Raw genomic sequence first — 18,078 nt, 5'->3', positions numbered from 1 at the left:
GCTTGAAACTGGATAAAAACATCAAACACATCAGACTTGCGCTTAATAAGATAAAGCCAGGTAAACCGACTATAAGCATCAATAAAGTTGACATAGTAATTGTGGCCACTAATGGACGTTTGGGCATGACCCCACACATCAAAAAATACAAGCTCATGAGGGTGCTGAACAACAAGACCCGACTCTGAAAATGGAAGTTGATGACTCTTGCCTTGCTGACAGGCATCGGAGATAGTTTCAACAATTTTATTGGACACAACTGGAAGCTCATGACGATGCAGAACATGACGAACTATCGGAGCAGCAGGATGACCAAGGCGCGCATGCCAGTGTGTAGACGACACACGAACACCACTGAAAGCCTGGGGAGGACTCTGCGTAGGAAGTGGGCGTGACGCATCAAGCGCGTACATATCATGGCACAGACGACTGCTAAGCAGAACGTCCCTCGTGTCCCGATCCTTGATAAAGAAACGAAAAGAATGAAATTCAGCAAGGACATTATTATCACGTGTAAGTTGAGGAACAATCAACAAACTACGTGTAGCAGAAGGAACACTAAAAACATTGGAAAGATGCAGTTTTCTAGAGTTGTGTGTAAGAAGTGAGGCCTGACGAACATGTGAGATGCGCATACGGGCTCCACTGGCGGTGTGGACCTGATCATGACCGCGATATGGCTCCTGAGTGGAGAGTTTCCCCATCTCGCTCGTCAGGTGGTTGGTAGCCCCCGTGTCCATGTACCATGTCGGATCAATGGAGTAGGACGTGGTGTGCGCGTGCTCATGACTTGCCACTGCAGCAGCGGCCTGCTTCTCATTCCCCTTGCCGTTGTTGCCAAGGCCAAGGAAGTCCTTCTTGTAGCGGCGATGACAGTGAGAGGCGATGTGACGCTCAAAGCCACAAAGCTGGCAGGCATGCGGAGCGCCACAGCATGGGCAACAGGCGTGTGGGCGGCCACCGCCAGTGATGGATGGCAGCGGAGCAGATCACGGAGCCTGCTGCGGCGAGGATGCCTACTTGCCGCCAGGCGGGAACGGCTTCTGCGGTTTACCGCATGTTGTGGTGTTGGCAGAGGCGAAGCTCGGGGAGGCACGGCGCGCCTTGATGCGTTGTTCGCGACCGAGAAGGCGCTCATAGAGCTCACGAGGCTGAAGTGGAGCATCATGACCATGAACATTCTCAATGAGATTATCATAGTCGTCGTCAAGTCCCTGAAGGACATGGGTGGTGAAGTCCTCGGGAAGAAGCGGCTGACCTATCGGCCAGTGTATCAGCGAAGCCGGTCATCTTGTTAAAGTAGTCCGTGATGCTGAGATCGCGGAGCATAGTCTCGCTCAACTCGGTGCATATAGCATGAGCACGTGCCTGAGACTGAGAGGCGAAGCTGGTGTGTAGCGCCGCCCATGCATCGCGAGACGTGGCGGCGAAGATAACCAGCGCCAAGACGCTCGGAGTGAGCGAAGGCTGGATGGCAGAGAGGATGGCCTGATCCTGAGCCACCCACGTGTGTTACGCCGGATGATATGGCAGCGGGCACGGGAGGGATCCATCCACGTATCCCTCCAAGTAGCAGCTTCGAAGGAGAGGCAGCACCTGAGCACGCCACGACAAATAATTGTCCGGCGAGAGCTTCACCGGGAGTAGATGCGAGAAGTAGAAGGGCGACGACGCCATGGCATGATTCGCGTGAACAGATAGATGCGACGCGGGCACGACACCGTGTCATACATCAGCAACGGGTAGGCGCCAGGCGGAACAGCAGTATGCGCACCATATGGAGGTGCGGCAGGCCCCCCATAGGGCGCAGTAGACGCAGCTCCATAGGACAGCGGCTGCGCGGGCGCCGTATAGGGTTGCGGGGGCAGCGCGCCGTAGGGAGGCGCATGCCACGCGGATGGCGGCGGCAACGCTGAACCATAGATCACCGCGGGAGCCGGCTGGGACGGTACGCCCTGGATCGGCGCTGCACCATTGATCGCCGCAGGAGCACCCGGTTGGGGCGGTATGCCCTGGGTCGGCGCAGCCGAGGCCCCGTACATGGGCGGGGCACCATATGCAGGCGCCGATGGGGGACTGGGCCTGCCACACCGTCGCAAGCGCGCGAGAGGCGAGGAAGGGCGAGACAGGGCTGGCGCCGCGGCGGTGGCAGCCGGAGCCGTGGCGGCGGCGGCGACGGAGTATGCAGCGGAAGACATTGTAACCTAAACTGATACCGTGTTAAACGATATGTTTGGCAAACTACTCGACACCTTAAACGGGTGTGGCTATCTCGTATATATATAGGGGTACCAGGAGGTACAATACAGGATGTATACAGAGAGCCACGTATATACAGTCTAACAACACTCACATCTTGTTATCCCTATGAGCACCTCTGAGGGACTGAGTTGGCATAGCATCTTGAGATTATACGAAGTCACCACTGATACCTCGTTGTCGACGGGAACGTCTCCTCCTATTGAACAAACATCACCGAAAGTGTGAAATAAATCAATGCTGCGAGCGAGAAGATAAGGGGCGATGTGTTTTGCGTGCCGGAGATAAAAGATGCTGATCTGACGGCTATCGTCACTGCTCTGTATCCTTGCCAGTTGGCCGGTGCCTAGCAGCGCCCTATATTTAGCGGCAGATACACATTCTAAAATTATCCATATACACACAGAGACATGCTAACCACAAGGATATCCATTGCAGCGGTGTTGCTGCTGATGATCTCGGTGACGGCCGTGGCCGCCGGAGATCCGCCTATGATGATAGGGATACCGAACTGCAACACCACCTGCGGCAACGTGAAGGTGCCGTACCCGTTCGGCATGGGCCCGGCCCATTGCTACCACTCACCGGTGTTCAAGCTGACCTGCCACCACCGAAGCGGCAAGGCCCCGCGCCTGCTCCTCGGCGGCGCCGTCACCAGTAGAGTTGAGGTCCTCGACATCTCCCTTGAGAATGTCACTATGCGGGTCATCATCAGCGACGCATAAATATGAGCGACTCCGGCGACGGCATCAGCCGTTGGGACTGGAGCGTGGATGGCGAGGCCAGCTGTGGGGTGCTGCCATACATCCTTCGGTCGGACGCAAACGAGCTCATCCTCACGGGGTGCGATGTGCAGGTTATGCTGCTGCGCCTCCTTCTGCTCTGGCGACAGGAATATGTGGACAAACAGCGGCAACATGTGTGCCAACTGCCAACATGGGCTGCTGCCAGACTTTCATCCCTGCAGGCTACGCGTCATACAGCTTGCAGCTCAAACTGTTCAACAGCGGCTTCCTGGAGACGAGTGAGGGTGACAACGTGGTGAACGTGATCATCGCTGAGAAGGGTTGGCTCGAGGAGTCCCGGTTGGTTGATCCGCTTTTCGTGCATTGGAGCACAGCTACTGTACTGAGAGTACCGGTGGTTCTGGAGTGGGCAGTGCCGCACGGGGCAGCACCGAGTGACGACAACAGCTGGGCATGCCCCGCCGACACTGCCCGGACCATCTGCAAGAGCACCAACAGCCAGTGTACCTCAGGGCGTACATTGGCAGGCTATGCTTGCCAGTGCAACAATGGCTATCATGGCAACCCTTACATCAGCGGTGGATGCCAAGGTATGAACATCTTATGAGAGCACCTATGCCTCACACGCCTCCCCCGTCCATCGTAGTGATCTAAACGGTCTTATATTTATTCAGGGACGAGTACTGTTTTTCTTTGTCGTCCTCTCCCCTCAACCGGCCCCATTCAATTTCTCCTCCTCTCCCCTTGCCTGCCCTCTGCCTCGCCAACGGCGAGATCCTGTCCGAGCCCTCGCCAAAAAATGTTGCAATGCAGCGGCCCCATATCAAACCCCCGGCTCCCAACGGACCATGCCTCCCTTGCCTCGGCGTTGGCTGGTGCCTATCATCCCCGCAATAATTAATTGACGTAATTTGTAAAAACAGGCAACTGAGCAGAAGCAAAATTGACATCTCATATATGTTGGTGTCTTTTCCATTACTTTTGCCAAGCCATTTTTGAGCTACATTGATTATTTACAAATATAGACATCAAAGAGTGCGATCGAAAAGAGGAACATGGATGCTTCGGTGACTGTGAAGAACTTATAGGGACGTTCCGTTGCCAGTGCCCGAGAGGAATGATTGGCAACCCCAACGTTCCACAAACTTCCATCAACGGCTGCATCAAGTCTGCCGTAAACAAAGGTATGATTTTGTGCACCACCGCTGCATGTGTAACATTTTCTTTACAAGTACAGTGAGCGCTAGCAACGGAAGAACCAGTGATAATTAGTAACGTCAGTTCTAACGTAGTCCCATTTAGATATTACCCTTGACTAAAATATTATGTGTATTGTTTAAAGAGTTAATATCATCTACTATACATAAACTTGCATGGTGGCTACAAATTCATACACAAACTTGCAAAATGACACAGGTTGGTCAATTAACTCTGGTCACGGTACAGATTCATACAAAAGAGTCCGAACCTGGGATGACATGTGGCGATTTTTATTTCACAAAAGCCCCCTAAAACTGAAAAAAAAATGTGTGGTAAGGTACTCGGTCTCTAAGTCTCCAAATCCATCGTCCTAGCTGTCCCCATCATCGTTGCAGTGCCGTTCGCGACCGCCCACAGCCCGCTGCCTCACACTAGTAACCACCTCGACCACCACCAGCGGACTGTGCAACCCCTGTGCCGCCATGTCCGGCTGGACGCGTCCATGTTGCCGTCGTGGCTCCTAGAGGACCGTGGTGACCGTGTGGCGCTGCGGACGGGATGGCGACTGTGATGTCAATGTCCTATTATTGATGTTAACACCCATCTGCATCGCAATGCGATCCCGCTGTCGTCAAGCTGCTTCGCTGACCCCGGGAGCCACCAGTGCCCAGCTGATGACCTGAGCACGAGCACCACTCGAGCCGCCTCGCTTGTTAGCTCTTGCCGGCTGCCGATGCAATGCTTTGGATCCACGTATCTGAACTCACCGCCCCTCCGTCGTCCTCAGTGTCTCTTCCGTCTTGGCCACCGGTGGCGAGATGATGCACTATGTGCTGCTACCTAGGAACGTGTACACTAGTCTAGTATAGTATGAACACACATCATCAAACACATGTCATGCATTCTAAGAACGAAGAAAGATAAAGGAAAGTCGTGTCTGCAAGAGAAGAAACACCAGGGAGATTTATAAAAAAACAACCAGTGCCACGTGTCGACTTGTGGACAATTTTATACTACCTTTGTCTCTGTCACACCCTAGCTAGTTATGCATTAGAGTGTTGCATCATGTCTGTCTTTTTTTCATCAGAAACTTGAAATGGGGATGACAGAACCCCCAGCCCCCTCTGAAACCAACTAGGGTTTACTAAAAACTTTTTCAATGAACCTGAAATGCCCTTCTAAAATGTCCATCATTTTTGTCTTGGTTCAGAACCTCTGCCAAAAGTGATGCACAATTTCCTAGGTCATCCTAGGGTCCCTGAATTAAATCATAAATATTTGAGTTTGGGCACTTAAAATTATATAAAATATTTCAAGTGCTCAAATATCTCCAAACTAAAATGTTTCATGTTGGAAATAATCCAACTATGGACCAGGAGTAGTTTGGTGATTTTAGGAGTTGCCTAAGTATTTTTATTAATTCAACAAAGTTGCAGAATAATAGAAAAAGAAAAAAGAAAGGGAGAAGCTTACCTGGGCTCCTCCACTGTGCAGCCCATCCAGCTGGCCGGCCCAGCCAGCAGGCGGCCCAGCCCGTCTCCCTCCTCTGTCGTCTTCGTCCCGACAGAGGGAGGGGAGTGTGGCCGGCGCGCGCGCGCGCCACCGCGCCACGCCACCTCTCTCCCTGCCTGCCTGCCCTCCCCTCCTCGCCTCGATGCCCTGGACGACGCCACGCCTCCCCCCCTGCTCTCTCTCACTCGCCCTCGGCTCTTCCCTCCTCTCCCTCGCTCTCTCTCTCACGGCCGAACACCACCGTCGCCGCCGTTCGCCTTAGCAGCCGTCTCCGGCCACCCCTCGCTCCCCCGACTAGCTCAGAAGCTCCGCCACAACCCCCTCTTCCTCCCCACCGCTCCACGGGCCTCCGGAAGCCCTGCATCGCCGCCACGTCGCCGTTCCCCTCTTCGGGCTCCGACCATCATCGCCGTCGAATTCGCCGTCTCCAGCGCGTCCCCGAGCCCGCTTCGACGCCCACTGCAACCGCGGTGAGCTACGCCACCGTTTCCCCCTCTTCTCCCCCCTCGTTCCCTCACCGTAGCCTCCTCCCCACCACGGCCGAACCTCCGCCGTCGCCGAGCTCGCCGTCGACGCAGCTCCGGTGACCATTTGGTCACCCCGGCGAGTCCAACGAGTTCGTAAGGCTCCATAGAGCATCCCTAGCGCCTCGCTTCGCTCGCCTTCGAGCTCTAACCCCGTTTCCGTGCACGACCGAACTCCGGCGGCCGCAGCCGAGCTCGCCGCCGTCGACTCCGGCCACCTCAGGCACGGCCACCACCACCGTTCGACGCGCGGGAGCAAGGGCTCTCCAACGAGCCCAAGCACAGCCTCGCCCGTGCCCTGTAGCGCGATCCCGCTTCACGCCGCCGTCTCGGACCTCGCCGGCGTCATGTCGCCGGTGGGGTTTGACTTGTCCGACCTGGGGTTTGACCCCCCCAGGGTCACTGACGCGTGGGCCCCGTCGGCCAGGTGGACATCATCAGCGCTAACCACTGTTAGTTAACCCCCTGACACTGACCAGTGGGCCCCAGCGCCACTAATTAGTAATTAGGATTAATTTAACCCTGTTTAACCCCTCTGTCACTGACGTGTGGGCCCCACACGTCAGGTTTGACCTCAGCCAGCCGCAGTTGACCACTGACGTCATGCTGACGTCGTGCTGGCGCAATAATTATATTTCTGGATTTAAATTAAATCAGGAAATTCCAGAATATAGTTAAACTTCAAAAATTTATAACTTTTAATCTGTAACTCCAAATCAGACAAGTTATATATGAAAAATGATCAGAAAAATCCAATCTATCCACCTGTACTGTTTCCATGCATGATTAAACAAGTTAACTTGATGTTTAATGCAGAACAAGATAAAACACTTTAAAGGGCCATGTATGAGTTTGAAATTTGAATCTTTGGTTCAAATTGGTTCAAACCCTTCTGGTCTTAGTTGCACTAGCCCAACACACTCATATTGCCATGTTTCATGCATGCATCATATTGTCGCACATTGTTTGGTGATGGCTATGTATTGGTGTTCTTTGCGGCAGGTTCTGCCTCCGAGGAGTACCGTGATTACCCTAGCGAAGAACCGTATCAGTGCATCGACCCATCAGGCAAGCAACCAACCGTTTGATCATATCGATACAATCCCATGTTCTCGCTCTTGCTCTCATTTACTGCATTAAGACAACGCGTTTCAAACTGCTGTGTGCTCGGTAGTTGAACCCATTTCCTCTGCATGACCTGTCATTGCCACAGTTACTAGATGAAACCCACTAGCATGTGTAGGAGTTGCTTGAGCCATATGTATGTGTTGTTCCTACCTTGCTATGCCTGCTATGCTTAGAGTCGTGTCAGGTCTGGTTCATCTGGGTGATGGGCTAGAGTGAAATGATCATATCAGTTGAGAGTGGTGTGGTGAACACGATTTGGTAAAGGTATCGATGAGAGGCCATGTAGGAGTACATGGTGGGTTGTTTCATTGAGGCCGTCCTTAAGCACTGAGATCTGTATGTGTGATTTAAGATTCAGCTACTACCATGCATTGGGCCCGAAACCAATGGACCCTCTCGGCTTCTTATTCATCCTAGTCTTCTGTCCAGGAGTTGCAAGTAGTTTCTGGTGTTTGTAGCCTACTGGAGGCCGTGGACAGCGCTGACCGTAGGGGTGGGCTGTGATGCGGTAGGTACGTGGCCGGGTGTACCGGATGCCCGTTTGGTATCTCGGGAACCCTGTTCACATCGTTTGGGGCCGTGAGCGAAACTTTGGCCGGATCTCCTCATGGATGGAACCCAAATAGGCGATAAACCTGGACTAGAGACTTAGGTGTTTAGGTAGGTCGTGGCCGACACCCACGTTGGGCTTCCGCTTGAAGGTTGCCGAGTACATGTCGTGTAAACGACGGTAAGTGGTGAGAGCGTGTATGAAGAAGTACATCCCTGCAGGGTTAACCTAATCTATTCGAATAGCCGCGTCCGCGGTAAAGGACTACTTGGTTGCCTATACAGTTCATAGACAAGTAAATGGAAACTACTAAAAGCCTCCAGATAAGCGTGAGTGCCGAGGATGGCTCTTCCGTAGGAAGACGGAGGTGGATCCTCGGTGGTGTATTGAGTGGTGAGTAGTGGACTCGTGTGCGCAAACCATTTCAAGTTGGAGTCTCGTAGGATAGTTTAGCCAAGAGTCAAAGCTGGCTTGCTGCAATAACTCCACCAACCCTTCTTGATAATGTGCATGTATGTAGGATCTGATGTAAGTCTTGCTGGGTACCTTTGTACTCATGTTGCTATAATTTACATTTTTACAGAAGACGCTGCAACCCCTTCTGATGGGTTTTATGTAGACGTTGACATCAACGAGTAGGCTAAAGACCCAGGTGGTGACCCTGAGCTTGTGAAGGACCACGTAGTATAGCTAGGCTTTCCAAGCCTCTTTTATTTTACTAGTTGTCTGTGCTCAGACAAGTTATTTCCGCTGCTGGTTTGTATGACTGTATGACTTGAATGCTGGGTCGTGTGACCCGTACTTGTGTGTATGCTATGTACGGCTCTCTGAGCCTTTAAATAAAGTACTTGTGTCATAGAGTCATGTTGTGATGCCTTGTTGTATTTGCACATATCGAGCATATTGTATGTATGATTGAAATGCTTGGTATGTGTGGGATCTGACTATCTAGTTGTTTATCTTTAGTAGCCTCTCTTACCGGGAAATGTCTCCTAGTGATTCCACTGAGCCACGGTAGCTTGCTACTGCTCCGGAACACTTGGCTGGCCGGCATGTGTCCTTCGTCGTTCCTGTGTCTGTCCCTTCGGGGAAATGTCACGCATTGAGTACCGGAGTCCTGCTAGCCCAGTGCTACAGCCCGGAACTTACTTGCTGATGACCGACACGTTCGATGCTGGGTCATGGATGCCTGTCCCTGTAAGTCTGTGCCACTTTGGGTTTACAACTAGCCATGTCAGCCCGGGCTCCTTTTCATATAGATGCTAGCGACACTATCATATACGTGTGCCAAAAGGCGCAAACGGTCCCGGGTAAAGGTAAGGCGACACCCGTGGGGATACCGTGCGTGAGGCCACAAAGTGATATGAGGTGTTACAGGCTAGATCGATGTGACATTGAGTCGGGGTCCTGACAGCGTTGGCATCAGAGCCGGACTGCCTGTAGGTTCTCCAAGCCAAACTGGTCGATGTTGAGTCTAGAAATTCTTTAGTTATATGTAGGGGAATTGTTTGTGGGTTGGAACGTAAGGCTCTTTTACTCCTTTATCTTATGACATTCTGATCTGAGTTAGTCCATTCTTCCACCGGGGGTTAAGGAATTAGGATCTCTTCTCTCTATCAGGTTCACGTGTTACTAATCAGTAGTACCTTATAGGTTTGATGGATACAAGCCTAGTTCAGTTCTACTTTCACATTATATTGCTAAGTTGGACCTGGAACTTTGATATGATGCTGTTGAGTGTGTATGGAATCCTTGTCAAATGTCTCCAAATCCTTTTTGAGCATTTACAGCTGTTATGCTGTCGAAATTTTGCTAGAAATTCTAATGCCTTGCATTATGGTTGTGCTTTCAGATGGCCACTCGCGACCAAAATCAAGTGGTTCGCCTGACCCGATGCATTGATGTACCCGGCCATACTGCTATGTTGGTCAGGGTAATGACTGAGGCTGGATACCGTTGGTATCCTGAGTACACGGTCGAAGAGCAATTTCGAGACTTTAATCAAAGCCAGTATCTTTGCACTGTCAGGATATTTCCATCTTATCCGGGATCCACCGAGCCCCTTCACTGCTCTTATGGACTCGGGGTTACTGTTGAGATGGTTGTGCAGGATGCCGCCTACTCTATGATGACCATCATGCGAGTCAGGACTGGCCAATTTCGGGACTCTGATTTCCGGTATATGCCATCATCACTTCCGGGAGCACAAGGGTATCTCCAGGCTATCTATGCTGACCCCACTCAGGAGGATTTACTAACTCGCACCACTGCTGAGTTGCTCGAGGATAAGGACCGTGAGAACCGGGCCTTGAGAATGGAGCTTTTCAACACCCGCGCTGATCATTGGGCCACCTTGACTCGGTTTGCACCGGCTGTGCAAGCTGGATACATGGATATGAGAGATCTGTATCCTGTTAGGTCTGCTCTGCCGGACATGATGGATTGGCGTGATGTGGGAGGCATCACCCCGCCTCGTGGTCCCCGCAGGCAACCGTTTGTTGGACCAAGACCTCACCCTAGCCCTTTTGGTCCACAAGCCCCGCGAGATCGTCTGTTTCCGGATGCCCACGTTGAACTTCCAGGTTATGGAGGTGACTTCTACGAGGACTACTACGGAGACGTCTGAGTTAGTAGTAGTTCCACTAGTAATGTAACAGTTGTATTTCCGCTGTCCTGCGTGACTTGTGAAATATGACCTAGTGTGTAGTCATTCCGGAGGTGTATGAAAATAATGTATAGGAGCTTGGAATGCCTTCGATGAGATGTAATCTCCCTTTCACCGTAGTAGTACTTTGTTTGGTCTTGTACTAAAACCTTGTATGGTGTGTATGACGATGGAATAAAGAAGCAGTTTCTGTATCTACCATGTCATACAGATGATCATCCTGCATCCCGAGTTATCCATTACATTCTACATTTCTGTGCCAAATCTTATCATCCTGGACTTAACCATTGTCTTGTTTTTCCTAGGATGGTTAACACGCGCAAAAACCCTGCTCCCCAAGAGCAGGCCGAAGGCAGTGAAGTCAGGAATGCAAATCTGCCTCACCCTCCTTCCCTAGCCGAAGTTATGCTGGAAGCCGAGAGAAACAAGCGGGAGACCAACCGTTTGTTGGAGCGCATCGAACAGAACACAGCACACCATCAGAGGAATAACTTGGTGTCACTCAGTGATTTCATCAAGTTACACCCGCCTACCTTCCACCACTCTGTCGAGCCTCTCGACGCCGATGACTGGCTTCGCAGCATTACTCACAAACTACGTTCTGCGCTGGTAGCTGAGGTTGATAAGGTCACCTTTGCTGCATATCATCTTGAAGGCCCCGCCAGTCTCTGGTGGGAGAATTATGAAGCTATGCGCCCAGCGGGCCACGTCACTACTTGGGCTGAATTCAACGAGGCTTTCCGTGAACATCACATTCCAGAGGGTCTCATGGATCGTAAACGTGAGGAGTTCTGTAGCTTCACTCAAGGTCGACTCTCTGTTGACGCTTACAGCAGGGAGTTCGGTAACCTTGCACGTTATGCAACTGAGGAAGTTTCTACCGATGCCAAGAAACAGGCAAGGTTCCGTAAGGGACTTAGTCCTGAGCTCCGTCGTGACCTCCGTCTGCATGAGTGCACCTCTTTTCAGAAGCTTGTGAATAAAGCCATCAGTGCTGAAACGGGACAGACTGATTTCGATGCATCACGCAAGCATGGCCGTGATTTGGGTTCTTCATCCGGTGCTGGACCCCAGAAGCGCCGCGTGTGGGTGCCTAACACTGCCCTGCCACCCAGATATACACCGAGGCCATCCTTTCAGGCGCCTCGCCCAGTTCAGCAATGTGCACCAGCCAAGCCCTATGGTGGTCCAACCAATAATGCTCCTCCACGCACCAGTTCTGTGACTTGTTTCAAGTGTGGGGAATCAGGCCACTATATGCGCGAGTGCCCCCAAACCAACCCCAACCAGACAGCAAAAACTGTTGGCCGTGGCAAGCCGACAGGGAAAGTGTTCTACGCCAAGCCGGCCACCACTGCACGTGGCCATGTTAACTGTATCTCTGCCGAAGAAGCTCAAGAGGATCCCAACGTCGTTCTCGGTACGCTCCTTGTTAATTGCCACGCGGCATCTGTTCTTTTCGATACTGGAGCATCTCATTCATTCATATCCGAAAACTATGCTCGCTTGCATAACACCGCCTTCTGTGACATGCCTTCTACCATGGAAATTTCCACTCCTGGTTCTAGATGGCAAACTTCTAGAGTAAGCCATGGAAATGAAATCCAAGTCGACAGACTTGTTTTCCTTGCATCTTTGATAGCTCTCAAATCTTCGGATATTAATATCATCTTGGGTATGGACTGGATGTCAGCCCATCATGCCAAAATTGATTGCTTCTCTAGGACTGTTCAACTCACCCATCCTTCGGGGAAGATAGTCAATGTCTTGACCCGAATAGCCAAGCAACAGTTATATTCTCTTAATGCCAGTCCATTGCCAGACCTCGAAGACGTTCCGGTAGTCCGTGACTTTCCGGATGTCTTCCCAGAGGAATTGCCAGGTGTTCCACCCGACAGGGATGTTGAGTTCGTAATAGACCTCATTCCAGGAACCGTCCCGATTGCTAGAAGACCCTATAAGATGGCACCACTAGAACTAGCCGAGCTTAAGAAACAACTCGATGAGTCCTTGAAAAAGGGTTTCATCCGACCTAGTTCATCTCCTTGGGCTTGCCCCGTTCTCTTCGTCAAGAAGAAGGATGGTACGGACCGGATGGTTGTAGATTATCGACCGGTTAACCTGGTCACAATTAAGAACAAGTACCCGCTCCCCAGGATCAACGACCTGTATGATCAGCTCGCTGGATCCTCAGTCTTTTCTAAAATGGATTTGAGGTTGGGCTACCATCAAATCAAAATCAGGAACGGGGACATTCCGAAAACGGCTTTTGTTACTCGTTATGGCCAATACGAGTACACCGTCATGTCCTTCGGTTTAACCAACGCTCCAGCCACCTTTTCTCGGTTAATGAACTCAATCTTCATGGAATATTTGGATAAATTTGTCGTAGTTTACCTCGATGATATACTCATCTACTCCAAGAACGAGGAAGAACATGCCGAACATCTAAGGCTAGTGTTGAAGAAACTTCGAGAGCATCGCCTTTATGCCAAATTCTCTAAATGTGAATTTTGGTTGTCAGAAGTGACCTATCTGGGACATGTAATATCTGGTAAAGGTATTGCCGTTAACCCTGAGCGAGTTCAAGCCGTCCTTAATTGGACTCCACCCGAATCGGTCAAGCAAGTTCGGAGTTTCCTTGGCTTAGCGAGCTATTGTCGTCGCTTTCTCGAGAACTTCTCCAAAGTTGCTAAACCTCTAACCGAACTCCTCAAGAAAGATAAAAAGTTCGAATGGACTCCACATTGTGAGCACAGCTTCCAGGAACTGAAAAGACGCCTGACATCGGCTCCCGTCCTGGTACCGCCAGATTTCTCTAAGGACTTTGTTATCTACTGCGACGCCTCGCGACAAGGACTAGGCTGTATTCTCATGCAAGATCGACACGTAATTGCTTACGCTTCACGGCAATTGCACCCACATGAGGAGAATTATCCTACTCATGATCTAGAGCTTGCAGCTGTAGTCTATGCACTTAAAACCTGGCGACATTACCTCCTCGGTAATCGTTGCGAGGTCTACACTGATCACCAAAGTCTGAAGTACGTATTCACCCAACCGGATTTGAATCTCAGGCAAAGACGTTGGGTCGAGTTGATCACAGATTTCGACTTAGGAATAACTTACACCCCAGGAAAAGCCAATGTCATGGCTGATGCGCTAAGTCGTAAATCTTATTGCAATAATCTAATGTTGCAACAAAGTCAACCACTTCTCCATGAGGAATTTCGGAAACTTAATCTCCACATTGTTCCTCAAGGATTCCTTTCCACCTTGGTGGCGAAACCTACCCTTACGGATCAGATCATCAAAGCACAGAAAGTAGATCCGGGAATTTCCCGCATCAAGAGAAACATCCAGAAAGGAGTTGTGAATTGTTTCTCCATTGATGATCAAGGGGTCGTATACTTCGGGAATCGGCTAGTGGTTCCCAAGGTGCGAAACCTGAGGCGATTGATCCTTAAGGAAGCTCATGAATCTCCTCTCACCATTCATCCCGGTAGCACTAAAATGTATCAGGACCTACGCCAGAGGTTCTGGTGGACTAGGATGAAGAGAGAAATTGCTCAATATATTGCTAATTGCGACGTCTGCCGTCGTGTAAAAGCAGAGCATCAACGGCCTGCTGGCACCCTTCAACCCCTAGCTATTCCTGAATGGAAATGGGATAAAATTGGTATGGACTTCATCACCGGTTTTCCCAGGACCAAGAGAGGGAATAATGCTATCTTCGTCGTTGTCGATCGCCTTTCCAAAGTGGCCCATTTTCTACCTGTTCGTGAGAGTATAACTGCTAGTCAGTTAGCAGACTTGTACATCTCCCGAATAGTGTCTCTCCATGGTGTTCCGTCGGAAATTAACTCGGATCGAGGAAGTCTTTTCACCTCTCGATTTTGGGAAAGTTTCCAAAATGCTATGGGAACCCGCCTTTCCTTTAGCACCGCTTTTCACCCTCAATCAAGTGGTCAAGTAGAACGCGTCAACCAGATTCTAGAAGACATGCTTCGAGCTTCTGTTATCTCATTCGGAATGAATCGGGAGAAATGTCTTCCATTTGCCGAATTCGCTTATAACAACAGCTATCAGTCTAGCTTGGGTAAAGCCCCTTTTGAAGTTCTCTATGGACGACGGTGTCGAACACCGCTTAATTGGTCAGAAACCGGGGAAAGACAATTCTTTGGCCCGGATATGATCCAGGAAGCAGAAGAGCAAGTTCGCATCGTTCGTGAAAAGTTGAAAACAGCCCAATCTCGTCAAAAGAGTCAATATGACCGAAAACATAAGGCTATGACTTTCGAGGTTGACGAGAAGGCTTACCTTCGGGTTACTCCTCTGAAGGGAACCCATCGTTTCGGTATCAAGGGCAAATTGGCTCCTCGTTACATTGGACCTTTTCGCATTCTCGCTAAACGAGGAGAAGTTGCCTACCAATTGGAACTACCTCCGCATCTCTCCAGAGTCCACGATGTCTTCCACGTTTCTCAACTCAGGCGTTGCTTCTCGGATCCTATCCGTGGAGTGGACCACGAAACGCTTGATCTCCAAGATAACCTCACGTATCGAGAGTACCCCGTTCGTATTCTCGATCAGGCCGAGCGTATCACTCGACGTCATAATATCAAGTTTCTCAAAGTTCAATGGTCGCACCATTCTGAGAAGGAAGCAACTTGGGAAAGGGAGGATCGTCTTCGACTTGAGTATCCCGCCTTCTTCCGGAGGAACCCAAATCTCGGGACGAGATTCTTTTGAGTGGGGGTGAGTTGTCACACCCTAGCTAGTTATGCATTAGAGTGTTGCATCATGTCTGTCTTTTTTTCATCAGAAACTTGAAATGGGGATGACAGAACCCCCAGCCCCCTCTGAAACCAACTAGGGTTTACTAAAAACTTTTTCAATGAACCTGAAATACCCTTCTAAAATTTCCATCATTTTTGTCTTGGTTCAGAACCTCTGCCAAAAGTGATGCACAATTTCCTAGGTCATCCTAGGGTCCCTGAATTAAATCATAAATATTTGAGTTTGGGCACTTAAAATTATATAAAATATTTCAAGTGCTCAAATATCTCCAAACTAAAATGTTTCATGTTGGAAATAATCCAACTATGGACCAGGAGTAGTTTGGTGATTTTAGGAGTTGCCTAAGTATTTTTATTAATTCAACAAAGTTGCAGAATAATAGAAAAAGAAAAAAGAAAGGGAGAAGCTTACCTGGGCTCCTCCACTGTGCAGCCCATCCAGCTGGCCGGCCCAGCCAGCAGGCGGCCCAGCCCGTCTCCCTCCTCTGTCGTCTTCGTCCCGACAGAGGGAGGGGAGTGTGGCCGGCGCGCGCGCGCGCCACCGCGCCACGCCACCTCTCTCCCTGCCTGCCTGCCCTCCCCTCCTCGCCTCGATGCCCTGGACGACGCCACGCCTCCCCCCCTGCTCTCTCTCACTCGCCCTCGGCTCTTCCCTCCTCTCCCTCGCTCTCTCTCTCACGGCCGAACACCACCGTCGCCGCCGTTCGCCTTAGCAGCCGTCTCCGGCCACCCCTCGCTCCCCCGACTAGCTCAGAAGCTCCGCCACAACCCCCTCTTCCTCCCCACCGCTCCACGGGCCTCCGGAAGCCCTGCATCGCCGCCACGTCGCCGTTCCCCTCTTCGGGCTCCGACCATCATCGCCGTCGAATTCGCCGTCTCCAGCGCGTCCCCGAGCCCGCTTCGACGCCCACTGCAACCGCGGTGAGCTACGCCACCGTTTCCCCCTCTTCTCCCCCCTCGTTCCCTCACCGTAGCCTCCTCCCCACCATGGCCGAACCTCCGCCGTCGCCGAGCTCGCCGTCGACGCAGCTCCGGTGACCATTTGGTCACCCCGGCGAGTCCAACGAGTTCGTAAGGCTCCATAGAGCATCCCTAGCGCCTCGCTTCGCTCGCCTTCGAGCTCTAACCCCGTTTCCGTGCACGATCGAACTCCGGCGGCCGCAGCCGAGCTCGCCGCCGTCGACTCCGGCCACCTCAGGCACGGCCACCACCACCGTTCGACGCGCGGGAGCAAGGGCTCTCCAACGAGCCCAAGCACAGCCTCGCCCGTGCCCTGTAGCGCGATCCCGCTTCACGCCGCCGTCTCGGACCTCGCCGGCGTCATGTCGCCGGTGGGGTTTGACTTGTCCGACCTGGGGTTTGACCCCCCCAGGGTCACTGACGCATGGGCCCCATCGGCCAGGTGGACATCATCAGCGCTAACCACTGTTAGTTAACCCCCTGACACTGACCAGTGGGCCCCAGCGCCACTAATTAGTAATTAGGATTAATTTAACCCTGTTTAACCCCTCTGTCACTGACGTGTGGGCCCCACACGTCAGGTTTGACCTCAGCCAGCCGCAGTTGACCACTGACGTCATGCTGACGTCGTGCTGGCGCAATAATTATATTTCTAGATTTAAATTAAATCAGGAAATTCCAGAATATAGTTAAACTTCAAAAATTTATAACTTTTAATCTGTAACTCCAAATCAGACAAGTTATATATGAAAAATGATCAGAAAAATCCAATCTATCCACCTGTACTGTTTCCATGCATGATTAAACAAGTTAACTTGATGTTTAATGCAGAACAAGATAAAACACTTTAAAGGGCCATGTATGAGTTTGAAATTTGAATCTTTGGTTCAAATTGGTTCAAACCCTTCTGGTCTTAGTTGCACTAGCCCAACACATTCATATTGCCATGTTTCATGCATGCATCATATTGTCGCACATTGTTTGGTGATGGCTATGTATTGGTGTTCTTTGCGGCAGGTTCTGCCTCCGAGGAGTACCGTGATTACCCTAGCGAAGAACCGTATCAGTGCATCGACCCATCAGGCAAGCAACCAACCGTTTGATCATATCGATACAATCCCATGTTCTCGCTCTTGCTCTCATTTACTGCATTAAGACAACGCGTTTCAAACTGCTGTGTGCTCGGTAGTTGAACCCATTTCCTCTGCATGACCTGTCATTGCCACAGTAACTAGATGAAACCCACTAGCATGTGTAGGAGTTGCTTGAGCCATATGTATGTGTTGTTCCTACCTTGCTATGCCTGCTATGCTTAGAGTCGTGTCAGGTCTGGTTCATCTGGGTGATGGGCTAGAGTGAAATGATCATATCAGTTGAGAGTGGTGTGGTGAACACGATTTGGTAAAGGTATCGATGAGAGGCCATGTAGGAGTACATGGTGGGTTGTTTCATTGAGGCCGTCCTTAAGCACTGAGATCTGTATGTGTGATTTAAGATTCAGCTACTACCATGCATTGGGCCCGAAACCAATGGACCCTCTCGGCTTCTTATTCATCCTAGTCTTCTGTCCAGGAGTTGCAAGTAGTTTCTGGTGTTTGTAGCCTACTGGAGGCCGTGGACAGCGCTGACCGTAGGGGTGGGCTGTGATGCGGTAGGTACGTGGCCGGGTGTACCGGATGCCCGTTTGGTATCTCGGGAACCCTGTTCACATCGTTTGGGGCCGTGAGCGAAACTT

At 51.0% G+C, this 18,078-nt stretch overlaps 1 pseudogene; it reads left to right on the top strand.

Moving 5' to 3' along the window:
* The first annotated feature begins 2,669 nt into the window (after positions 1 to 2,669).
* Positions 2,670 to 18,078, top strand: part of LOC119294389 — a 19,044-nt pseudogene continuing 3,635 nt past the window's right edge.

Source organism: Triticum dicoccoides, chromosome 4B, assembly GCF_002162155.2.
Source record: "Triticum dicoccoides isolate Atlit2015 ecotype Zavitan chromosome 4B, WEW_v2.0, whole genome shotgun sequence".
NCBI lineage: Eukaryota > Viridiplantae > Streptophyta > Magnoliopsida > Poales > Poaceae > Triticum > Triticum dicoccoides.
The sequence above is the reverse complement of the archived record's forward strand: the minus strand, read 5'-3'. Positions and strand labels throughout refer to the sequence as shown.